The sequence below is a fragment of the Macaca thibetana genome, chromosome 3 (genome assembly GCF_024542745.1).
Source record: "Macaca thibetana thibetana isolate TM-01 chromosome 3, ASM2454274v1, whole genome shotgun sequence".
Taxonomy (NCBI): domain Eukaryota; kingdom Metazoa; phylum Chordata; class Mammalia; order Primates; family Cercopithecidae; genus Macaca; species Macaca thibetana.
Window position 1 is genome coordinate 125,932,379 of NC_065580.1, and position 7,371 is coordinate 125,939,749.

Below are 7,371 nucleotides of genomic sequence, written 5' to 3' on the forward strand. Positions count from 1 at the left end.
GGCTAGTTTTTTGTATTTTTTAGTAGAGACGGGGTTTCACCGGGTTAGCCAGGATGGTCTCGATCTCCTGACCTCGTGATCCGCCCGTCTCGGCCTCCCAAAGTGCTGGGATTACAGGCTTGAGCCACCGCGCCCGGCCCCTTTAATGGTTTTTAATAACAGCATTTAAGCACAGGAAAATTCTCAGAGATATTCACTAACTTACCACTTCTATCATCTTTGTGAACAAAATGTATATTTGACGTTACTGGTTTGCTCTTGTGGAACACTTTCGATAACATCAATATCATTTTGTCCTCTTGCACTTGCTGGTTTAGTTGTTTCCTCCTATGAAAAACAAACCAAAAAGCTTTGGAAAACATTGTATTTATTCACCCACTCACTCACTCAGTCAACCAGTAAGACAACACACATTCACTGTGTCTACTGAATCATAGGCAATATCCTGGGAGAAGCTGAAAACATATACAGAAGACAGACTCTTCCTTAATATTTGAGTAGGGGAAGAGATATATGAAAACAAACAAAATCAAAACAGTGTAATTCACTAGTTCTACAACTGTCTCTACTAAAAATACAAAAAATTAGCTGGGCGCGGTGGTGGGCGCCTATAGTCCCAGCTACTTGGGAGGCTGAGGCAGGAGAATGGCGTGAACCCGGGAGGTGGAGCTTGCAGTGAGCCAAGATTGCGCCACCGCACTCCAGCCCTGGGTGACAGAGCAAAACTCTGGCTGTAAATAAATAAATAAATAAATAAAAGTTGAAGAAAGGATCTAGTATAAAAAAAAGAAGCTATGATTATCCCGGTTGATGATTTAAAAGTTTTTCTATACATCAATCATTGTCAAGCAGGACCCAAAGGAAAATCATCAAGTATGCTAAGGTACATGGGGAAATACAGATATGTAACAGAGACTTTTGTTCATAATATATCCCTAATAATACTCTACAATTAGTTTGCTGTAAATATTTCTCTAAGACCTTAATTTTATACCATAAAACAATACATTCAATTATTTAAACATGGTCATCTACAACTACCTGAAAGATGGACCATTATTACTATAGACAGGGAAAGAGAAAGGGAAAAAGAAATGTTCCATAAACTTTCCACTTGGAGAAATAATTAGTAATCATAATTCTAAAGTGTAATCTATGACTTGAAAAGATATATTTAGTAGAACATGGGTTGGAGTTAAAAAAGTTAAAAACTTTTAAATCTAAAATCCTAACCTAAGCTTATAGTCGGGAGATACTGCAAAATACACTGTAACCCTCTTTCCTATTTGATGGCATATTTCTTTCTTATTTATGACATATATTCCCAATATAACTCATCTGAATTTATATACCCTAAACATTAAAAGGGACTATACATTTAAGCCATACTTTAGAAATGCCATAGATTTCATTAGGTATGTATCTCAGGTTAATTGTAACATTCCATTATATAGAAATCCTTTTGTCTGTTCATGTCTTCACATTCCAAAATACTAAAATGCTTCTTACAGGCAAGACTTTACTCTAGCTACTCCAGGATATAAACAGGTGTGCTTCCTAACCTCCAGTAGCTTATACTAATGCAGGGGCTTTAAAATGATTATTTAAATAACTAAATACAGAGACTTCTTAAATTTGGAGTTTTAAAATGTGATACAAATATTTTGAGTGTAAATCTGTAACAAGTATGATGCAAAAAAATTCTGAAATTAAAGACTTACCCTATGGTTATTGAGTCTCTGCTTCTAGAACTGGTTGTTATTTTGGTCAAAGCGTGTTCTAGTCCATTAGTCCAAATTCTTCAATTTGAGGAGTTTTAAGTATGTTCTTAACCCTAAACGACTTAAAAATACAATGGAATCCCTTTATAATATACATTTTGAGAAAGAAAATTTACATTTCTAAATTTCCACAATTTTTTTTATATGCGAGAAACAGTGTTGCCATGTTGGCCAGTCTGGTCTTGAATTCCTTGGCTCAAAAAATCCTCCCACCTAAACCTCCCAAGTAGCTGGGATTGCAGGCACGTACCACAATACTCAACTAAATTTTCACAGTTTCTAATATTAGTCTAATTACAGAACCAAGGCTAGAAATAGGGAAAGAGTGCTATCCTAAGAAGTATATGATACCAAAATATTAACTGTCCAAAAAAAAAAAAGAAACTATATGCTATCTGCTATACACTTTTGGAACTAAAAGGAACCAGGGAGAGTCCATGATTACTATAAGAATTTATTTAGGCATAAGTATTATAAAAGTCATGTTAGTATGAATTTAAAAGTCACAGAAAGAATACTTATCCAAACAAACCCTGACAGCATTTCAAATTTCCTGTATTGTGAGAAAGCTTAGCCAAATATAATTTTTCTGTCACAATGTAATCATTTTCCAGCACATTCCTTTTCTCACCCACACACCCTCTTAGTATTTAACAATGTATTATTTACCAAAGTGCAGTTTTTACAAATTCAATTATTCATATTTCTTTAAAATACTTTTCTCTGACCAACTTTCCATTACAAACATAAAACAATGACAGGTTGACCACTGCTAAATTTTAAGAGTAAATTATATAAAAAACTAGATTCATACTGAGAAAATTAATTTCACATGTGAGCACTTTACCTTGATAACACAATCACGGTCTTCCTTATCTGATGTAGGCTGTAAATCATCGGTCGCCTGTTTGCCGGAAAGCCTTTAGAGCAAATATATACAACAAAAATGAGGGTGTTCATTTCTTTAAAAAGGTAATTTACAGGTCCATACCTGCATGTGACCTCCAAAAAAACAGAAAGGGAAACAAATCTGGTGAGAGGCCAGCTATCTCTATATTAATATTGCTTAAGAAAATTAAAATTTGGCCTCTGTTGTAGATTTTAGTTACTTATTTCTAGCTCCACAATTCCCTATCTATGAAATAGTCAATAAAGACCCACGCGTAGTTCCATAACAAATCATGGCAGCCAATACACTGGCATAGTCGGAGAATAATTTGTCTTCACAAATTGTATGTCCTAGAGGCTGAGCTGAAAATCCAATTAATTGTTGACACAATTTTTAATACCTAAACTGGAACAAACCTGATAACTTAAAACAAGGTAGAAAAATAGTGTCTCCTCTCCTTCATTTACCCCTGGTTCAAAGAGTAATCTGCATCACTCAAAAATGGCAGCCTGGGTTCTTCAGCATGGAAATCACTTAAGAAGGCCTCAGTGCAGGCCGGGTATGGTGGCTCATGCCTGTAATCCCAACACTTTAGGAGGCCGAGACTGGTGGATCACGAGGTCAGGGGATCTAAAATTACAAAAAAAAAAAAAAAAAAAAAAAAAAAAAAAGGCCGGGCGTAGTGGCCGGGGACTGTAGTCCCAGCTACTCCAGAGGCTGAGGCAGGAGAATGGCGTGAACCCGGGAGGCGGAGCTTGCAGTGAGGCGAGATCGCGCCACTGCACTCCAGCCTCGGCAACAGAGCGAGACTCCGTCTCAAAAAAAAAAAAAAAAAAAAAAGACCTCAGTGCTTACCTTTACCCTAAAACACTACAAGGATTCCCTTGAAACATTTGAAATACTTGAAAGTTAAATATATGAAAGTCAGAGGAAAATGTCTATGTTGTTATTAAAAATATTCTTCCCAGAAATATTGAAACACTAAAAATTATAAAATCCTAGTATAGGTCCTGTCCCTGAATAGGTCCGTCCTATTCAGGTTCACATAAACTAGCAAGCCCTTAACAACCTTTATAGGCACTCAGATACCTAAGGAGAGAGACTGCTGAAAAAATACAGTCCTGGTAGTTGTACAGCTCTGTGTCCCCAAATAATATTAAGTACTATCTAAATATCTTCCTTCCTTTTAGATTCCTCTTAGGCAAGGTTCTATGGCAGTCTCCAACCTTTAAATCTTCAGCCAACGGAAATACAAATTCCTAAAACGATAGGGTCGAATAACCAAGAGTAGGAGCTATTTCCTTGCTCCTGGAAAACAAGCTAAATGGAGTCTGTCATCTGTCCCCAGCAGATGACAGATTCAGTTACCCAACTAAAGCTCCATGACTGATTTGACAGCCAATCCTACCTCTGCCCTAGTCTGCATGGACATGGGAAAAAGTCAGTAGATTGGAAAAAGAAATAGAGGTGAGGGGACACCTTGCCCTGGGCCATAGATCTGTCAAGTTCTGTAAACTCTAGTCCCCTAGTACTTGAGGGGCTCTGAGCCACTCCTGTGTAAGTTGCAATGAAGGTAGATGATACCACAAGCCTATCTGCTATACCGACTCCTCCCAGTGACTCAAATTCTTTTATCATCATTCAATAGAAACTCTGAAGTTTGTCAGCTGCTCCAATTAAACAACCAAAAAAGCAGCCACTCGTTTGCAATTCCCTTGAACCTCTTATTTTAATACGCCTTTCTAGATAACTCCCAACATCCTGTGCCTTTTCTTTCTAAAATCTATCAAACTTGTCATAAACCCCAATATTCTGACCTCTTTTCTAAAATCCTCATTCCTGCCTAACTCAGTGTTCTCCTCAAACTAGGCCTTCCCCTACTCCTTTCATTCCTATCCTCTTCCATTGGTTCATCAGTTGATTCCATTCTTTTCCTCGTCCACTGTGTTCACTATTCCCACCTTCCCGTTCTATTATTAAAATGCACACTGACAGGATGATGAAGAAGGGAGAGGACTGGGCTTTCAAAGGAGTTCAAATCTCATTTCTGCCACTTCCTATATCCAAATAAGTCACTTTAACCTCCTTAAGTTTCAGGTTCTCCATCTGAATAACCACTTGACTAGAATGTTAAACATAGTTTTAAGTACTAGAGGGTATTTTGATTAGCCACTAAGATTCCTTAAAATTCTGAAATTCTATGTGCTTTTGATTCTGTCAGCAGAAAAAAAAAGGAACAGTTAGCTGGCAGAAATGGAAAAAATAATAGAACGAAAGACACCCCTAGAAAAGTGAAGAAGTTAAAAACTCAAGAGAAGGCCGGGTGCAGTGGCTCACGCCTGTAATCCCAGCACTTCAGGAGGCCGAGGCGGGCGGATCACAAGGTCAGGAGATCGAGACCACGGTGAAACCCCGTCTCTACTAAAAATACAAAAAAGTAGTCGGGCGCGGTGGCGGGCGCCTGTAGTCCCAGCTACCTCAGAAGGCTGAGGCAGGAGAATGGCGTGAACCCAGGAGGCGGAGTTTGCAGTGAGCCAAGATCACGCCACTGCACTCCAGCCTGAGGGACAGAGAGAGACTCCGTCTCAAAAAAAAAAAAAAAAAAAAAAAACCCTCAAGAGAAGATTATAGAAACTAGTGGAAGAAGAAAAAAGTCTCCAGGGAAAAAAGCTTCATGGAACTAGGCAGAGTAAACTAATGGGAAAACTAAACTTGGAAGTCTAAGTAGAGAAATCACCTAGACATAGATTCTAAATAAACAATAAATATAATTAACATGACACAGATATGTAAATATGGATATGTAACATAACATGGATATGTACATATCTTTCACTTAAAATAAAATAATTCTTACAATAAGTTTCTAAAACTTGCCTGGTCTTGCTTATGTAAAACCTATGGTTCTGTGGCCTAGCTAAATGAGATCTGCCCTAAAATCTTTGATGGTAAAAACAAGTTGCTGGTTAGCACTGAAACTGCCAAAAGTATATAGGACAAATTATTGGACTAATCTGACATCTAAGGAAAAGTATAAATCAGAGTTAATATATAACTAAATGTGACTTTTTGAATTAATCTGATTTGGACCTGTACCTTGATCCCAGTACTGCACAGGTCTCTATCAGGTCTCTACTCTTGTTCTATGAGTCAGCTAATTGTTAATTATAGGATCGGGGCCAATGAATCAACCTCTCTAAACCACAGTTGCCTGATTAGTAAAAAGTAGGTTGTAATTGCACAGACACTTTGCAAAGCTGTTGTGATGACTATATGGGATGAGTTAGGCACATAATATGATGTGCTATTTTGAGTGCACAGCAGGGTGCAACAATCAGCAGATATTCGTTTCTTTTCCCTGTAATCCCTTGGTTAACAGATAAATATTTAAAATCTGTAAATCCCACCTGATTACAGAGTCTTCAAAACTCCCATCCACTGTTAAAGAAAAAAGTAAAATACCTTTTAAATCAACAATAGAAACACATAGAATACTGAAGGCATAAAATGACCTGGTAGGCTAAGGCTGAAGGATCGCTTGAGGAGCCCTGAAGTTCAAGAACAGGCTGGGCAACAGAGCAAAACTCTACCTTTATTTTTAAAAACCATGCACGCTTTTCTGCATGCTTTAGACTTTGTGTTTTAAAAAGGCATAAGACTGATGCTTTATTACAAAGTATTCCCTTGGGGCCATACCTAGATATTATCCTAGAATGTTAATTATACTATTGGTAGGAAATTAATGCATTAAGAACTCTTACTGCCCCTCCTTTGCATCTATAAAATGCAAGGAAGAATGGGAATTATCCAAATGTGGTCCTTAAAAGGAACTGCTGTGTACAATTATAATCCTAAATGAACCCTGTCAGTCTCACTGGCATCATTAACAAAATTTGTATCATAAGCTAACAGTGTCAAACGTAGCATGATTTCCGGACTAACGGACTAAGAGCAGTTAGAACAATGTGCACTGTAACCCCCTTACCCATCTTATGTGTGAAAAAAAAAATGACCACAATGTATTTTTCTCTGCTCTCAAAGTACAACAACAATAACAAACACAGAAGACTTCTGTGACCAAATGAGGGGAAGACTTTTCTGCACCAACAAGCAATCAATCAATCCTGTAGCAGACACCAGCTGGGGGTCCTCTAAATCAATTCCTCACAAGTTGAGGGTGCAGTCCCCAAGGCTGCCCCCTCCCCTCACCAGTCACAATTCTGGGCCTCCAGAATGCCTAACTTCAAGTTATGGTTTCCATGACTCCTCCTTGGGTTTCATTAATTTGCTCAAGCAGCTCACAGAGCTTAGGGAAGCAAAACAAAACAAAACAAAAAACAAAAACAAAAAAAACAACAAACCTTGTGTTTCCTGGCTATTACAAAGAACATTACCAAAAATACAGATAAAGAGTTGCACAGGGCCGGGTTTTGGGAAGGGGTGTAGAGTCTCATACCCTCCAAGGGAGCACCACCCTCCAGAAGCCTCCATGTATTCAGGTATCTGGAAGCTCCCTGAACCCTATCCTCTTGGGTTTTTATGGAAGCTTCATTACACAGGAATGGCTGACTAAATCACTGGCCGTTGGTGATGAGCTTAATCTTCAGCTCCTCTCGCCTCCTAGGCGGCTAGAAGTTCCAATCTTCTAATCATGCCTTCATCTTTCCGGTGACCAGACTTCCGTCCAGACCGAAACCCAAG

At 38.3% G+C, this 7,371-nt stretch overlaps 1 long non-coding RNA gene across 1 annotated transcript; it reads right to left on the reverse strand.

The window, feature by feature from the left end:
* Nucleotides 1-208: 208 nt before the first annotated feature.
* Nucleotides 209-2,702, reverse strand: LOC126950288 (uncharacterized). Its single transcript, XR_007724148.1, has 3 exons — nucleotides 2,629-2,702; nucleotides 1,722-1,842; nucleotides 209-327 (listed from the first exon to the last, which is right to left on the reverse strand). It is a non-coding gene; the product is annotated as an uncharacterized LOC126950288 (long non-coding RNA).
* Nucleotides 2,703-7,371: the final 4,669 nt, after the last annotated feature.